Below are 19,042 nucleotides of genomic sequence, written 5' to 3'. Positions count from 1 at the left end.
ATAAGATAAGATAAGATAATTATATTTATGTCCAACTAATGACCACAAAGTAGGTCAAAGGGACTATTGAGTACACTGATGTATATACAAAGTGGGAGACCCAAATGGTCTCCTATAAAAGATACAATGCATGAAGTAAACCAAAGATACAATTCATAATGTAAATCAACATCTGGCCCTAGCGGAGAAGATCTAGGAGCTAATAGGTCTGAGGATCAAACCCGTCTCTCCTAACATCTGAGGCTGAATGAATAACACTGAAGAAACTCAACAAAGTTTGTTGGCCCGATGAAGAGTCGATGGCAAGTGCAGACTATCCACTAAATCATATCCTGGGGGGTTCACACACTACTAAATGTTGGAGGACCTAGTCTGTCTCCCAATAATGGATCTAGGACGGAATTATTGCAGATATCTCGTGTGGCAAGGTGAGGTCCCACGGATCCTTGTTGATCTGGAGTCTGGATATGTATTGGTATCAATGGATCTCTTGGTTCCCCTGTCTGAAATTAGTACCCTGAAAAATGTTGTGATCCTTTGTGTGGGGTCTGGTCTAATGGGAGGCTGAAGAATATGCTTTAAACCTAAGAGCCTCCTGCATATATAGGGCCAAACATCTCTGATCAGGGTACCTAAAAAAGTCGGCGAGGTTCCGAGAATATCTTAACAAGCAATGAAACCTTCCTCTGATCTCTTATTAGATAGGGAATTCAAGGATGAAGCGCACCTCGGTCTCCACTTCCTGTAAATGAAATACCTAGCAGAGTCTGTCTAGTCTATCGACCTGGTGGTTTGTCTCTACCCGAAGTCTATGAGAACCTACTATGAACTAGCCTAGAGGAATGCGAAGAGCATGCATCCAGTGGTGAAACGTATACTGGGGTCGAACAATGATTCTGTCTCTCAACTCCAAGAAGTGCTCAGCGTAGAAGGCCATCTTTGGGCACAACCCTCCTGAAGGATTGGCCTAGGTGACCTAGATGAACTGCCTGTATATGTCGTCCCTGATGGTCTTGTTTAGCTCCTTTCTAGGAGGTAAAAGGTGACCAAGAGAATTTAAGGAATATCAGAAAGGAGGGAGATGATCCAACTGAATTCCCATTGACTCTAAGAGGTTTGAAACTCCTGTAAACCAACATCTGGCACGGCCTGAGGGAGTAGAATGGGCAATAGTCTCAAAAGAGCAATATTCCAAGTAAGGATAACAATCCATACTCTTTATCGAGTCTGACAAGCCCTGGACACGATGCAAGAATGAAACCAATCTAAAGACTCTCTCAAGTCGAAAGGGTTGAACTCCAAACTCTACAAGGATGATGTGTTGCGGCACTGTCAGTTTGCACCTAATGATGCGGCGGAGAAGAAGAATCTGGACTCTCTTTGCTGAAGCCTAGTCTAACTCAAGTAAAGATGGTCCCCAAATCTCTGAGCCATATAGAACAGTGGGACGAATCAAGGTTTCCATGAGGCTCATCTTGGACGAGATGTCCTAGAAGTGATGTCAAAAGAACTATCTCTCAAGAAGGGCTAAGGATCCATATCCTTTATTGTTCTGAGGCTGAAGCACTAGTCGCAAACTAAAGCGGGGACCTAAGAATTGCACCCCCAAGTAAGTATACATTCTGGTGATCTCAATCTCCTCCCCTCTAAATAGAAAGAGAAGGTCTGAGGTTTTCTTCACCCCATTGAAGATCATAACCTTGGTTTTACCCAGGTTCATCGTTAACTATTGATGGTCACAAAATGGAGCTAAGGCAGCAATCAGCGTCCTGGATATCAGAACCTGGTGAAGAAGGCATCCATCAGTGTCCTGGAAATGCTCATGTAGAAATGCTTCCAACTCATCAATATAGATCCCAAACAGGGTAGGGGATAGTGGACAACCCTGTTTAAACCCAATAGTGTTTTGAATGAAATCAGAAATCCCAAGGGCTGCATGAAGATGACCAAGAACAGACTCATATAGGTGCATAATAGCAGTCAATAGGGTTGCAAAGATTCCAATATCTCTGAGTCTCTGGAGCAAGGCCTCCCTCGGAATAGAGTCAAAAGCTTTCCGAAAATCTACAAAACAACAATATACTTTCGAAGAGCGGTGTTGTGCCTCCTCAATCACAACACAAAGGGTGAAGATGTGGTCAATGGTCTGATGATCCAGTCGAAAACCTGCCTGTCCCCTAGCTCTAAGTTGTCTTTGCTCAAGGTCACTAGAGAGATTCTTATGTAGAATAGTAGCATACAACTTCAAAACGTGTGACCCACCATGATCATTCTGTAGTTATTTGGATTTGAGCTGGAACCTGATTTGTGGATCGGATGGATGATGTGGTGTGCCCATCTCAGTGGAAAACCTTCACGAACTACATGGTTGAAGAGATCAACCAAGTAGCTAACTAAAGCACTGAAACTGTGCTTAAAGAACTCTGCTTGGTAGCCTTCCTCATTGACTGCTTTATTGTTGTTCATCACGCAAATGGCCTCTCTAATATCTCTGCCTAAGAATAGATAACAGGAAGAGGGTGGGGAGGTAACATGAATTTGGGTCTGCCCAGGAATATCATAAAGGTTGGAAGTGTGAGAGAACATGGATGTCGGGTCGAGGTCAAGTGGAAGAGGGGAGCATCGGGGAAGGATGGTATGCCATAATTGTTTAGGGGAGTGGGCAAGGAGAGAAAAAAGTTCTCGTCTTCTATGGGAGACAAAGAGTTGTGTCTTGTGACGAAGGAGATGGCGATAAGAAGCTTTGAGGTTAGAGTAGAAGGGTTGAGAGTGGGTGAAAGCATATGTAAGTTCTCAATGTAGAGTCTTGCATTCATCGTCGTGCCATTTTTTCATGGGGCAAGATCCAACTTTAGGGGAGATGGACGTGGAACGAGTGGGGTGGGGGAAGGATTTGAGTGTTGCTTCCCAAATGGGAGCTGATAGATAGGTGTACTTAGTGGAGGAAGAATCAAGCAAGGAGAATTGGGTTTTTGATGGGATCATCTTGCGTAGGGTAGAGGAGAAAATGTCAGGGTCTCCTTCATCAAATCGAAAGGTAGTTCAGGGTGGGCCCCGAGGGGAGGGATGGGGTGGAAGGGGAAGGTCAAACTAGAGAGAGAGGAAAGAAGTGCATGATCAACAAGGGGGATGGGGGAGACTGAGAAATTGTGAATAAAAGGGAGCAAGTTATGGCTAGCGAGTACATAATCAACTACACTCGCACCCCCGCCATATGGCTGGCATGTGAAAAAGCGAGATTCTGGGAAACATGGGAGACCATTTAGAATCAACAATTCCTAAGATTTCGGGTCAACTGCAATAGATGTTTACCATAAAATATAATGGGCCCTAAAGCATCATCTGACATCCGGTGAAGCCCTACTGAATCTAGATCTATCCCCTCGGTACAAAATACATCCCCTGATCGGTCGTGGAGAGGGATCTAGAGATCTCTAGTGTAAGCATTGAAGTCACCTAGGAGGATGAATTCCCCAACATCACAATATCGGGTGATTTCGATGTACAAGTCTATAAAGAGATCCCCATTTGAACCATTATGGACAACAAATGGGGAAGAGGCTGGGAGGAAGTAACAAACTGCAATTTAGATGTCCCTCGGAGGAGAGACTCCAATGCTAATCAAAATCCACATAAACCTGGCAAACTCATCTTTGACTACCAAAGATACCCTGTTCCATAGTGAGTCACTAGCCAAATAAGCAACTCTACCTGATCCTCTAACCCCTCCTAATCTCCTCATCTTCTGCCTGCAAACTGAGATCCAATGGTAACCTGCAATATCTCAAAGGGGTCGAATAGGGCTCACATGAGTCTCGGTCATGAAGAGGATGTTCGTTGATTCGAGAGCATCATACAAGAGTCCCAACGATGACTAGAAAGATCCATTTTCATTCCAACAACATATAGAAATACCTATGCCCTGTCACCTCCCCATGCGGGCCTGTCATTTGGAACCTCTAGTTCGAGGTTTCCACCCAGGTGGGAAGGAGTCCCGAATGACTACCTGGAGATTAATGGTAACTGCCCATTTCCCTCCCTGTTGTGCTACCATAACTTGTTCTCTGGATTGTTTAAGTTCCACAACCTGTGCTCGAGTGAGGTCCTCGTCCAAGAAAATCCTGTTGGGAAGAGAAAACAACTTCCGCTTAGCCATGAGGGCGCATAGTCGATTAGATGCAATATGAAACCTGAGGAAGAGAGTGGAGTTGTAGCCCAATGGGGCTCTGTCAAAAGCTATATCGGGGAGGCTAAGGGTGTCTCGAAGGAACCTAGCCCCCACTTCCATAGGATCTGTAGAGGGGTGGGGTAAGGAGAGACCTCTCACCTTGAGATTCAATTCTCTTGCCCGTCTATTGCATTCTTCCCCAAGTTTTGCTTACATCACCTCCTCAATTGCTACAAGAGGGGTAGGAGTTTTATCCTTTCCTCGAACCACCTGTACCAAAGAATTGATGTGTCTCTCCGTTTCTTGTTTGAAGGTGGCTTGTTGGGATCATATTTCTTCTTGATTGCTTTTAAGGTCAAGAATTTTTGCATGTAGTGCACCATTTGGAGGATGGAGAATTTCCTTCTCTTAATTTTCATGTAACATATTCTTAAGGGATAAATTATCCCCCTCCATCTCTGAAACTCTGGAAAAGAGGGTGTGTATTTTTGAATGGAGCTGCTTGTTTTCAGTTTCAAGAAATTCCATTTTTCGTAGCATTTGTTTTACCAAGGATGTTGAAAATGAGCAATCGGACTCCAAGCTGACTACCACTTACTCTTGCTGGTTTTCAAAAACTGATAATTCAGCAAGGCTAAACATGTCATCTTGGCACAATTCATCTTTTTGCATGAATCTAATCCCTGGATTTATTTGTTCCTCAGCAGTAAAAATTATCAAATGATTTAGAGAAAACACGTCTACTGCCATCTTGGTATTAGATTCACTGTCAAATTTAGGCAGATTCCATCAAACACTTGATGTGCATCCTTGGGTTGCTTGTCCTGTTTTAGTAATCTGCTTGTTCTGTTTCAGTAATCTGCCCTGCTCCTCACTACTGCTCTGTTGTTGCTATCCACTGCCTATTCGGGGAACTCTACCTGTTTTTGTCCCCCCCCCCCCCCAACAAAATCATGCCATATCAACCCACCATGTCAGTAAGCCATGTTGACCTACCACATCAAAACATTATTGGGTTATGTTAGTATCGAGAGGAAAACCTAATAGTCAGTGTCCCAACCTCTAATACCTGATCACCTAATATCAAATAACTCAATATTCATTGTCCCAACCTCCAATACCTGATCATCATCAACCAAACAAATGATACTTTGGCATTCGATAGTCCAAGAACATGAATTCCTAGTGCCCAACTAATACATCGTCAAGTGACATAGACCTGCCTTTCCAACTAATGTTTCTATCGATTGAGTGATCAAGCCACTAGGGAAAATAAAAATTCCACTCATAACACTTACTTGATCTTATAACATATGTTAATGAATAAGAATAATCTTTGTTAGTCAATAGATGTTTTAGTACCTATTAGTATCAAGGGCTTGTCGTTGGAGGCTTTTTAATGTGTTACCCTGACATCTCCACATTTCGTCCTCCAAACTTAAGATCTTGGCTAATATCTTGGTCAACCCCCCACTCTCCCTTGTCATACCATATGACCATGGGCTAGGGCCAAAGCCTCTTATTCCAAATTTCCAAGACTTCTACTTACAACTCCAAAAATTCAAAGGAGCATTTCGAGAATTCTGTAACTTCCTCTAAACTACCAATTTTATTTCAGAGGGCTAAAATTGACTCTGATAGAGCTGAAAATTTTCCCAAAGAGTTCTGAAGACCATAAATATTCTCCAATCTATGACTATAATCTCAAACATGGCCTTCAACATCACATCCCCATAACATAAAGACACAATGCCAAATCTTCTCAACTTCACCCAACTAAGATGAAATTACTCTATTCCTTTGGGTTGCAAACTACCAACATCACATTGTCAACTCAAACTCTCACAACAGAGGGGCCAACATTTTGGCTTACCTTTAGAGGATGCAAAGTCTCTCATCATTGAAGAACTATTAATGCTTCTCATTCAAAATAGAGATACAGTCATAATTGTTCCTCCCACAAATGGTTTGATAAAATCCATTCACATTACAGAATACACAAAGAGACTTGGAGCTCAAGTTAACTTATACATTCACCCCACTAAACCACAGTTTCTCATCATTGAAGAACTACTAATTCTTCTCATTCAAAATAGAGATATAGTCATAATTGTTCCTCCCACAAATGGTCTGATAAAATCCATTCACATTACATAATACATATATAGACTTGGAGCTCAATTTAACTTATACATTCACTCCACTAAACCACAAATTCCATATTCATAATAAGTAACTTGTTTTAGAAAAAACCTCTATACATAGCATTTTGTAATAAAGGAATTTACAACGATTAACTGAAAACCATCTACTACAACTTTTCGCTAATCATTACAAACATACCTACTAACCAACTTAGCAATAATCATGAAACACTGAACAATAATTGCATTTCATTAACATAGAAATAGGTACACTTATTTGATTCACTTATGCTTGTTGGAAATAGACTAAGGGAGAACCACTCTCCACCTAACCATAGACATAGCTACACTACAAATTTCTTGCAATTGGCCAACCCTGAGCCAAATCCAATGCCTTAAGAGGAAGCTTCTCTCAAGGTTCCATAGATTTCAAATCAAGGTAGAGGACATGAAAGCCACTTTCCTTCACATATAAAAATCATGATTCTACTTTTCAATTATTGATTTCAAGCCACTTTATACATTAAAGTATGCACACCATGGGCTTGCATAGTAGAAAATGGATCCCTTCACTGATCTAGCAATTCATTGTTCTTGTCCTTTTCTCAATTCCTTTCAAGCTTGAATAAGGAAAACCATTCAAAAATTTCCTTGTAGCTCCTGCATTTGTGTTGAATGATTCCTTATTGATTTACTTAATCAATTTAACTAAGATTGCAACTCCATATAAGTTTGTTGTGACTCCATATAAGTTTGTTGTGACATTGTAGGGCATATGTGTGTACATCACGCACTATTATCCAGAACTAGGAGTTTATTATGGTAAAAATGTTGATTGATTTGTTTATATATCTAATGTTACTTAGCATACTCAATTTGATGCAACTATCTTTTATGACTGTAACATCCTTTGTATATAATACTTTCCAAGTATTGTAACAAAATGGTATCATGGATGTAAATGTTGTGAACCTTCTATAGAGGATAGGTCATCCAACCACCTACGAAATCTAATGTACAATTTCTCAAGGGTATTATACCCTTATAGAAGAGTTGCATCTGCTTTCAATGCTAAACCATAGAGAAACCATATACTTGAAATAGTCACATCGACAAATTAGATTAGACATATGACACAAAGAAGGAGAAGGAAATTGCAAAGTTGTTCAATTCAAATGGAGAATATATACTCGATGATCCTAAATGTCTTTGACATGTATGTTGAAAAAGTACCCATTGTGATGAAAAAGAAATCTATATTTTATGAGTTTCAATATTGGAAGCAACTTAAGAGTGGTCACTTACTAGATCCCATGCATATATTCAAAAATGCTTCATCCTCTTGATGAAGACACATATCATTGGATAAAATTGACACATTGGTTGCTAGGAGATATCTTATTTATTTAAATAATAAAAAGATACATTAGCCAAGAAAAGAAAGTAGAGGAGATTCAAGTCTCTCTTGGTCTTTTAAATAAAGGTGATGTTTTGTAGATTTTGAAGGAAGATGATCTTTATTCGATGAAGGCTGTTATATTGGGTGAGAAGACGTCTTCTTTATATTGGTTGACTATGGCATTTCTTCATTATATAAGGACATTTGTTGGGGTTGAAATCACATGATCATTTGAACATTCTAAAGGTATGTAACTCTAATACATGATTCTTTTTCTGTAATGTGGGTTAAAATAAACTATGCACTTAAATTTTTATGGAAATTAACTATGTTTGTGTGTCTATTTTGTAGTGTCATTATCCTTTGCTCATGCATGATTATGTGAACCATGACTTCTTCCAACACCTTTGACATTCCATATCAAATTACCTGCATTGTGAGTTGGATCACATTAAAGGAGATTCATATGGCTATTGTTCCATAGCATCGCTGAGAGATAGTGGAGATTGTTTGTATGTTTACGAAGGAACTACCGATGAGCTTTATGGACTTGTAGGTCCATTTTCTAATTCACCTACTTGATAAGGTTAAATTATTTGGGGCTCCCTCATGTCATTGGATGTTCTTATTAGAGAGACACGTGAAAAAATTGAAGGGGTCCATTTACCAAAATCCAAAACCAAAGGGCTATGTGGTGGAGGGGTACATAATACATGAGCCATAAATTGACAATATGCATGATAAAGAGTAAGTCACGTGTCTTTTTCAAAATTTATACATAGCAACTATCCACACTTTAAAAGTTCATAATACATATTTGATCTCATACTATTCATTTGGAATTCTTGTATACTAGTGAATTAAAAAATTGATGTCATTAGTAAATTCATTCCTTACGACATGAAGGCAACACAATGATGGGTTATCTTGTGTGAAGAGAAAAGAATAAAATGAGATAGTGATAGGAAATGGTTTAGAGGTTGAATGGTAGAAGCATGTCTTAATCATTTAAAATAAAACATGACAAAGACTTATCCCAACATTTGGGCAATTGACCAAATCACAGAGAAATATGGCATGTTCAGTTGTTACCCATGTGCAGAAAAGAATACACTAAACACATGTATCGAATGCAATAAATTTGTAATAATATTTCTAAGCACCATGTTGAATTTATAATGCACATTTTAATTGTGACATGTATTGTGTTTTTATTAATGGTCAATTTATTAGATATATGACACCATTCTTTCTTCGCATTTTTATAGGTGCATTTGTTCCTATCTTTGTGGGAATATGGGCATCATTTTCACATTCAGGATGTAAACGATGGATACATCACACATGATTGTGGAGTGGAAGTCAAGATTGACCTGGCTAGTCGTGCTAACCATTGTGATCAAAACCTAATAGAGGGGAAATTAGGCTACATTTGAAATATGCAAGATATCTTGCAAGTGGACTTGTCATTTTTCCAATGTGCCATTTTTAGTTTCAAGTGGTGGGATACCTTTTGATCGAATAAATATAAATGAACATCATGATAGTGGGCTAATATGTAATAACTCTTCAAAAACGTGGGTTGAAATTAAGGAGTTTCATGTTTCCTCAAAACAAAACAACCAAATGTTTTCTTACCTAGATGTGTTAGATGGGTATTGGTGGATAGTATTGAGACATGATCGAAGATGAAAAACCATTTCTAAGAACAATAATGTTAAGATGCCAATCAAGGAAGACAATTGTGATGATGAAAACAAAGAGTGATATGTAAATATTTTGTTCTAACATTTATATTGTTAATGTTTCATTTTATTAGGAGTATTTATAATTGCCCCACTATATTATTTTTCTCTTCATTTTATAATGTTTAAGATAAAAAAAAATTAACCATTTATATTTATCATATTCAAAATACATAATTAACAACCATTTATAATTATCATATTGAAAATACATTAAATAATACAAACGTAAAATAAGTTTTCAGATATTTGTATTATTGTATTTATTGTACCCAAATTATGTTGTATTATATTAACATGTAAGTTGATGATTATTTCATTTCGTAAATATTTATTTTCAAATATGTATTTAATTGATGATTTTTTTTATCAATTTCATTGATTCTGTTGAAAATGGCAACAAGAAATGCTAAAAATAGAAATGATATAAATAGCATTTCGGGATAGATTCCAATTTTAGTTAGTCCCTGAACTAAAATTGAGAAGTAAAATTCGAATTTGATCTTAGCACTTGTTTGTAAAATAATTAATTAATTCATCTTGAGTTAATTAGTTGTAGGAAATAAAACATGAAGTCTATGTGAAGACATGCAACAATTTCTCCATTGATTAAGGAAGTTATCCCTTGATTAAAGGAGATCAGGATGAGTTGTAATTAGTTAGCTCAGTTAATTGAGTTAAGTCCAGTTAGATTAGTTCTAGCAGTTGGTGGAATTAATTATGATTTCAGCTAGTTAATGCATGCATGCATGTAACTGATGCACTTCAGTAACTGAATATTCTCTCATAAATAACTCATGCATGTTAGTTCAGTCAGAGACCCAGTTGAGATCAGAGGAAGGGACAATGTACTATCATTTGGAGGATTTTTCCTATATAGGAAACTCATCCATGCAGAAGGAATTATCTCCTTCAGGATTGTGCGTTTATTTCAGAGGTTAGAGCAGTGTGAGGTGAGAATCACACATGATACAGGTAGAGGACCCAAGGGAAACTGCGCAAGGAAATAGGAGGCTTGGAGGACTGAATGAAGGCATATGTGCTGTCTATTCTATCTATGAGTAGCAGTGAGGGATTGTACTGAGAGCTGGATAGCTTGTGAGATAAAGCTTTGTGTAATCTTCAGATATTTCCACTTGTATGATAATACAGATAGCGGGGTTTTTAGCTGAGGCTTTCCTCAGAGTATTCTTCTGTGTTTCATATGTGTATGATTTCTTCTTCTCTGTTATATGTGTTTCAATTGATCTTGCTCAAATTGATTAAGCTTCCGCAAAGTTTGATAGTAGAATTAGATCAAGTATTTTGCTTTAGTTACATTGCATTATCAAGTGATCTACATTGAAAATTTCTACATGGTATCAAAGCAAAGGTGATCAAAGCGAAGAACAATATACAAAGAAGGGAGAAGTTCAAAGTTTCAAGTTCCTGATTATAGAATTCAAATTCTTATCACATCCCAAATTTCCCCAATGGCGATAACAGTTTAAGACTCAAGTATGCCCTTGATGGCAGCTCAAATTATATAGCCTGGAAGGATCGCATGGAAGCAGTAATAGAGGACAACAGTTTAAAGGACTTCATTGATCAAGAAGTCCCCAAGCCGGCAGCAGCTAATGCTACAGAATTAGCAAAATGGAAGAAATGTGTGGCTAGAGCAAGGAGAATCATCCTGGAGGGAGTTCGAGACAACATTGTCTCGAGCCTCCATGGGAAGGAGACACCCTTTTCAATGTGGAAACATTGAAAGATCTATATCATAATAGCAATGATCAGAGGAAGCTGGCGCTGAAAGACAAGCTTCAAAAAATCAAGTGTGAAAAGGGCGACATGATCTCAACATATCTGAACAAGCTCACCACATGCAGGGATGAGCTTGGAAGTGTAGGGATCATGACAGTCGATGATGACATGGTGAGTCTTTCTCTCCTCGGTCTTCCTAAGAGTTAGCATAGCTACCAAGACTCGATAAATGGAAGAGAGAAACTACTAGATTAGGAACGACTTTGGTTGGATCTGATGCAAGAGGAGATAAGAAGAAGCACCATATATGGTTCTTCATCCAAGGAGGATGAAGAAAACTACGCCTTAGTGAGTAAGGCAAAGAAAGGGAAGGAGAAGGATTCTCATCCCAAATCGAGTTCTTCCCATGGTGGGAAAAATTTTGATAAATAGAAAAGGTGATGCTTTCATTGTTATGAGGTGGGTCATTTTGCAACAAATTGTCCATTGAAGAAATCCAAGATGGGATCCAAGGAAGGATCTGAAGGTGAGGCATTGGCCTCACAGTTTGAGTTGGATTTCACCCTCTTCACATGCATGGTTTCATCCATGGTGGGATGTGGTTGGTTTCTTGATAGTGGAGCTTCATTCCACATGATTGGCAATAAGAGTTTGTTTAGTACCTTGGAGGAGAAAGATCTCCAGATACTCATAGCAATGGGTAATGATGAAAAGTATAGTGTCTCAGAAGTCGGCACAGTTGTTTTCCAGAGGGAGCATGGAGCTTGCATTACCTTGACAGCTGTGAAGTATGTGCCAGGACTGAAGAAAAACTTGGTATCGACTGTAATGCTGGAAGATAAAGGTTATGATGTAGTCTTTAGTAAGGGAAAGTTTTTCCTTAGACACGTCACCACGAGACAGGTGAAGCAGATCGGTTCACGAGTCAAGAACCTGTATGCTCTTGAGGTTCAAGATGCATGAAAATCCTTGAGGAGAAAGGAAATTGTTGGAGACTTGGTCATTGAGAGGGAGAGTACATTACCTCTCAACATGCAGCACCAGAAGAAGTCTCAGAAAATTGTGGAGGAGCCACAATTGGTGAAGCAACTTCAGGAGGTTTTGGAGCAACCACAACTGGAGAAGCCGAGAGGAGACCGAGTGGAGGCATCCACTCATGCAGAGACCTCTAGTAGGGGGAATTCTAGCCAAGTGGGTAGCGGGATCACATGCATCCATACCTCCAGGTAGGAGGTGGGGCAATGCGGAGTGACAGTCCCAAGAAGGCTAGAATAGGGGCAGGATCATTGAGTTACACAACCTCTTTGATTAGACCTTGCTACAGGAACCCAGATGAGGAGTAGCTGGACTGGCTGAGTGGGTAGAGACAGATGCATATGGAGTGGCAGAGAGAGTTATAGTGTATGAATCCCAAGACAGCATAGAGCTAGCAGGCTACATAAATGCGAGAGGCACAAGAGTGTTGCACCAGTGCAGGATGACATAGAGAGGTGTGCAACAGTGCGAGATGCATGGAGTGTTGCAGCAACACAGAGGTCACATAGGGAGCACTTGTCAGCGACAAAGGAAGCTTCAACATCGGAGGATGTTTCTAGCCCAACAGGGAGGTCAGTTGGGAGATTTTTTGTTTCTAGAGTAGTTGGAGCAACAACACTTGGGAGAAGTGTTGTATGCAGAACATTCCAAAGGTTAGGATCGGATTCGAGTTGAATGCCTTTCCTGTTGAGAGGGAGTGTTGAAAATGGCAACAAGAAATGTTATAAATAGCATCTCAGGTACCAATGTTGGACATAGCAACAAGGAATGAAAAATGGAAGTGTTAAAAATAGCATTGCTATAAATAGAATTTCAGGATAGATTCCAATTTTAGTTAGTCCCTGAACTAAAATTGAGAATTAAAATTCGAATTTGATCTTATTAGCTGTTTGTAAAATAATTAATTAATTCATCTTGAGTTAATTAGTTGTAGGAAATCAAACATGAAGTCTATGTGAAGACATGCAACAATTTCTCCATTGATTGAGGAAGTTATCCCTTGATTAAAGGAGAACAGGATGAGTTTTACTTTGAGTTGTAATTAGTTAGCTCAATTAACTGAGTTAAGTCCAGTTATATTAGTTCCAACAGTTTTTGGAATTAATTGTGAGTTTAGTTAGTTAATGCATGCATGCATGTAACTCATGCACTTCAGATAATTGAATATTCTCGCATAAATAACTCATGCATGTCAGTTCAGTCAGAGACCCAGTTGAGATCAGAGGAAGGGACAATGTACTATCAGTTGGACGATTTTTCCTATATAGGAAACTCATCCATGCAGAACGAACTATCTCCTTTAGGATTACGCAGTTATTTCAGAGGTCAGAGCAGTGTGTGAGGTGGGAATCACATAGGATATAGCTAGAGGACCCAGGAGAAACTGCACAAGGAAATAAGAGGCTTGGAGGACTGAAGGAAGGCATATGTGTTGTCTATTTTGTCTATGAGTAACAGTGAGGGATTGTACTGAGAGCTGGATAGCTTGTGAGCTAAAGATTTGTGTAATCCTTAGATATTTCCACTTGTATGATAATATAGATAGCGGGGTTTTTAGTTGAGGCTTTCCCCAGAGTATTCTTTTGTGTTTCATATGTGTATGATTTCTTCTTCTTTGTTATATGTGTTCTGATTGATCTTGCTCAAATTGATTAAGCTTCCGCAAAATTTGATAGTAGAAGTAGATCAAGTATTTTGCTTTAGTTACATTGCATTATTAGGTGATCTACAGTGAAAATTTCTACATGGTATCAGAGCTAGCTGATCCATAGAGAAATTTCTACAGAGTTCTCCAAAGATTACTTCAAGCTTGACATATGGATTGAGAAACTATGACCTGGGGGCATTTAAGCCATCAAAATCACTTGGGGATTGCACCTGGCTTGTTCCACACCAACCCTTAACATTGCTAGACTTTTTCCCACGGAGTTTCGAACTGATGACTTCACATCATAGAGTGACTTAACATTATATCCCATCACCATCTATTCTACACCCCACGGGATTTTAAAATGATAATATTAAAAAATCAAACCTTAAATTTTTATTGTTTGAAAAAAATAAAAATAAAATTAATATATACTTACTTTAATGCAACTTCTGTTAACTAGGTTTTTCAATCATATTAACAAATATTAATAAAACTTAAAATTAAAATTAATATATACTTACTTTAATGGAATTTTTGTTAACTAGGTTTTTCAATCATTTTAACAAATATTTGGAATTGATGTTTTATTTGTGGACGACATCATTTGTAGTTGATCAATATTAATAACTTGGAATTATAGTGCTCGATAGGATACCTTACAGTAATTATTATGCTTTAATTCCCATGGGATGAAATGAGGCATCTCAAACTGATTGTTATATTTTGATTCTCATGGGATACCTCTCAATGATGATTATGTTTTAATGTTCATAGAATTACATCAATGATGGTCGTCTAATCTAATTATATTTACACTACATGAGAAAATCATTGAAATTGATTTCAATGTCTCTTTAAATTTTATTTTATTTTAAATATGTTTTATTTATTTATTTTGTTTGCTAGGTAATGTGAGTCTTGAGATGACTCGAATGCCCAACATGTGGCTTGAGTAGCCACGACCAATGCCATCTAAGCTATCAAAATCACCTGGGGATTGCACCTAGCTTGGGCCACACCAACCCTTAGCATGACTAGATTTTTGTCCATGGAGTTTCAAACTAGCAACATTTTCATCATGGAGCGCCTTAGCAGAACATCACGTCACCGTCTACTCTATGCCCTATGGGATTTTTTAAATATGTTTTAATATTTTATGCAAAAAATTATAATTATTTTCATGAAATTATAGGAAGATTTAATGTCACAAAAAATAATTTTAGAAATCAATGAAATGATCAATCTGATTTATAATTAATCCTTTGGGAGTAAAAGAACATGATAGCTATCATTGAGGAACATGTTTCCAACAAACCAAATCCTAAACCTCTAGGCATCCATCCATTCCAGGAACTATTGATATTTCCATGTCCACTTAATGGTTTTAGTTCACTTATGCTTTTTCTACTTCACTTGGAATTTACCAATACTTGGGCATAATGTACTGCATAATGTAATCTTGGTTAGCAAATATTTTTGTATATATATAGTTAGTCAGGGTTAGGGCTTTCTCATGTATTTCCAGTATCCTTCTTGATGGTCATATTAGAGGTCTCTCCGGTCACATACATATCCTCAACATGTATGCTCCATACAAAAATAGACCTATTTTTTGGGACAAATTGATCTCATCTAGGATCTTTGGGATGGTGTCTCTCATCATTGCGAGGGACATGAACTGCATGATTGGCCTGGATGAGGTATGGGGATGTTCTAGGAAAATCGACCCTATGGAAGAGGTGATAAGAGACGTTATTATGGAGTCCAATTATGTGGATATTTGCCCACCAAAAGTGGTTCCTACTTGGGATAACAACCGGGCGGGGATGACATACATTGCGAAGAGACTGGATTGTTTTATTATGCATGAACGTGTTGTGGAGCGCCTGGGCAATGTTAAATCTGTGGTGATCAATAGTTTTATCTCTGATCACGGGCCCATTTTATTACAATGGCAATGGGGGGAGTATGGGAAAGGTATTCCTTTTAAATTTAACCGGGTGCGGTTGGAAGACCCGGACTTTAATGATCTTATGCACTCTATCTGGGCTCAAGATGTGGAACGGGTCTATCTCACATGGATCATTTGTTGGATAAGCTTGGTTTACTCCGTGGGGAGGTAAAAGTATTGTTGAAGAGGAAGAAATATGCTCTGAATTAGCAATTACAAGACATCATTAGAGAATTGGAGGCCATTAGATCCCGGATGGCTTCACATGATCTCCCAGATGCTACACACTACCGTATTCAAGGACTAGAGCTTAAGAAGAAGCACATACTCTCTATTTTTGAATCCACCTCGCGCCTCAAGAGTAGGGCCGTTTGGATTCGGGAGGGGGACCGGAACACAAAATTCTTCCACATATTTGCTAATCATAGACATAAAATTAATACTATTTGGGAGATTAAAGATGCCAATGGGATTTCGTGTCTGGCGCAAAACGTTGTTTGTAAACTTGTTGTCTCACATTTTTAGAAGTCATATAGTCAGCATAAAGAGATATATGATGAGGATCTAAATTGGGATGTGGAATTATATCCTAACATGTTTGATGCAGAAGAAAATTGTGAACTCTTCGAAGTTGTCACTGAGGATGAGCTCCTGAATGTTTTAAAATCATTTAAGGGCGATAAAATCCCAGGGCCGGATGGGTGGGCAGTGGAGCTTTTCTCCCATTTTTTTATCTTTTTAAACAATACCTACTTGGCATGGTCGAGGAGTCGAGGACACGGGGATATATACACCCACATATTAACTCCACATACATTGCTCTTATTCCGAAGTGGTGCCCTGGGGATAATTTCTTTGACTTCCAGCCCATCTCTCTTTGTAATATTATTTACAAGGTCATCTCCAAAACGATTGTGACTCGTTTGAAGAGTACCCTGTCTCACTATATCACTCAAGAACGGTTCGGGTTTCTTCAAAACTAGAAAATTCATGATGTCGTTGCTATAACCTAGGAGTGCATACATTCGACCCACACTAAGAAACAAAATGCTACCATTATGAAGGTGGATTTACAAAAAGCATATGACTGCATGGATTGGGGATATCTCAGATTAGCCTTGCATAAAATTGGAATACAACCCAGGGCAATGGAGTGGATTATGGCATGCGTCACAAATATTAATTTTTTTGTCATCATCAACAGATATCCCTCAAATTTTTCAGGGTCAGAAGGGGTCTTCAACAGGGTTTCTCGCTTTCCCTGCTCCTTTTTATCCTGGCGATAGATGGATTGAGGATAGTTCTTGGCATTGCACATGGGAAATGACATTGATATTTCACATAGTTTTTTTGTGGATGATGTACTTATTATGGGGATGCTTAATCGATTTGCTTGGTTGCCTCTATTTCACATATTTTCAAAATTCGCAAGTGAAAACAGTCTTTATATGAATCTCCATAAATCTATTATATATCATGATATGTGTGGTATGTAGATTGTTGAGTATATAAAAGGTCTTTTCGGGGTCGTTACGGACCAAATGATGAATGGAATGAAATACATGGGTTTCCATATCAATCCATGTGGCTATAAGGTGGTGGATTGGTTATAGCTTGCAGATCGATTCTTCAAAAGAACATCGGGTTGGGAATTTAGATGTTTATCTTCAGGAGGTTGTATCATCCTAGCACAAATTATTCTGATGTAGTTGAGTGTATACGAGTCACATCTCTATCATCTTCCCATAACTATTGTGAAATGCCTAGATAGGATTATGGCTAAGTTTATATGGTCTAGTAGTAGGGACAAATTTAAATTCCATTTGGTTAAGATGTCACAAATCTTGCTCCCAAAGCGTATGGGAGGATGGGGCATTATGAACATGAGACGTTTTGGTTGGAAGCTTTCTCTTTTTAGCAACCTAGATAAATCCATGAATTAGAGAGAAACCAACAACTTCATTATACTATTTCAGAGAAGGGAAATAACAAATGAAATGAGATTTACAAAGAGGAAACATACTGCACATTGATCTTCTTGGAATCACCATGAAAGTTTCATTAATACTTAGAGGGTCCAAATAACTAGTCCATAACATTTAGCACAACATCAGTCAAGTCCCCCCTGAATAAGCAAATAGAACCAAAGTGGCATCTCAGAATTCAGCCCGTGTGGGTGCGAAATTCTGGAACCCTTTCTAAGTGTTTCTTCCCCCTATTTATAAGTAGAGGGGGAGCTTGGATTACAATTTACAAAATATCTTCACTTGAGCTCCAGATGTGTCATAGACTAGCCGTCTAGGCGTGCCAGGCTATGCTGAGTAGAATGTTTACAATCGGGATTTGATCCCTTCTTGGAAATAAACAGAAGTAAAAGAAATAAAAGAAAAATTGGATGATGATGGAGGAAGAGGTCAGGCTGCGTCTCTATCATCATGCATCCCTCTAGCTTCTCATATGGTCCCTGTCTGTTTTCTCTTAACTTCCTGACTTCCCCACTCTCTAAAGCTAATTGTGATCAACTATAGTTTCCCTTTATAGAGTAGTAGTGGAGGTTGTACTGATAGTCCTTTGCTATGTGTCTGAGTGGATCCCCAATTTAAGCCATTAATCTTCCTGAGTCCCCATATTTTCATTTACTCTCAGAAGATCTAGAACAAAACAATCGAACTCATTTCTGAGGGTATTTTTTTCCTAGGTTTCTTGTTGAAGGGGCTTCTATGGGACCGACCCATATCACTCTTCCACTACCCCATCTATTTAAAGTGTCAGCTGTTGAATCATACATCTTCAATGTCATGTACCATGCTCTCGGGGCCTTGCTGTAATCGAGGATTTTACTTTTGAAACATAATGAAACTACGAGATATGATGCCCCTCAGCCCCCTTTGGTTTAGCCTCTTTCTATGTTTCTGCTCATGTGAATGGGGGCCATGACCAGGTGCTTAGTACTTGGGCGATATGGCCTTTGCTCTCCCTCCCTGGGGGTCTTTTCCTTTATTACATCAAATACTGCATATCGATGCTTTATACATTTTACGTTTGGTACCACCCCTTGAAACTTGCAATCGTTAATCAGCGAGATCGGGCCCACCCAGGATATTGCGACAACAATGCGGTAGATAGTGGTGAGGATGAGTCGTTTTGAGAGGGGGGCATGAGAAATAAGTGGTAGGTGAGTGGGGGGGGTGGCGAAATGATTTGAG

This window comes from Pinus tabuliformis, chromosome J (assembly GCF_031772625.1).
Source record: "Pinus tabuliformis cultivar Carrire ecotype Pingquan chromosome J, CPIR1, whole genome shotgun sequence".
Lineage (NCBI taxonomy): Eukaryota > Viridiplantae > Streptophyta > Pinopsida > Pinales > Pinaceae > Pinus > Pinus tabuliformis.
The sequence above is the reverse complement of the archived record's forward strand: the minus strand, read 5'-3'. Positions refer to the sequence as shown.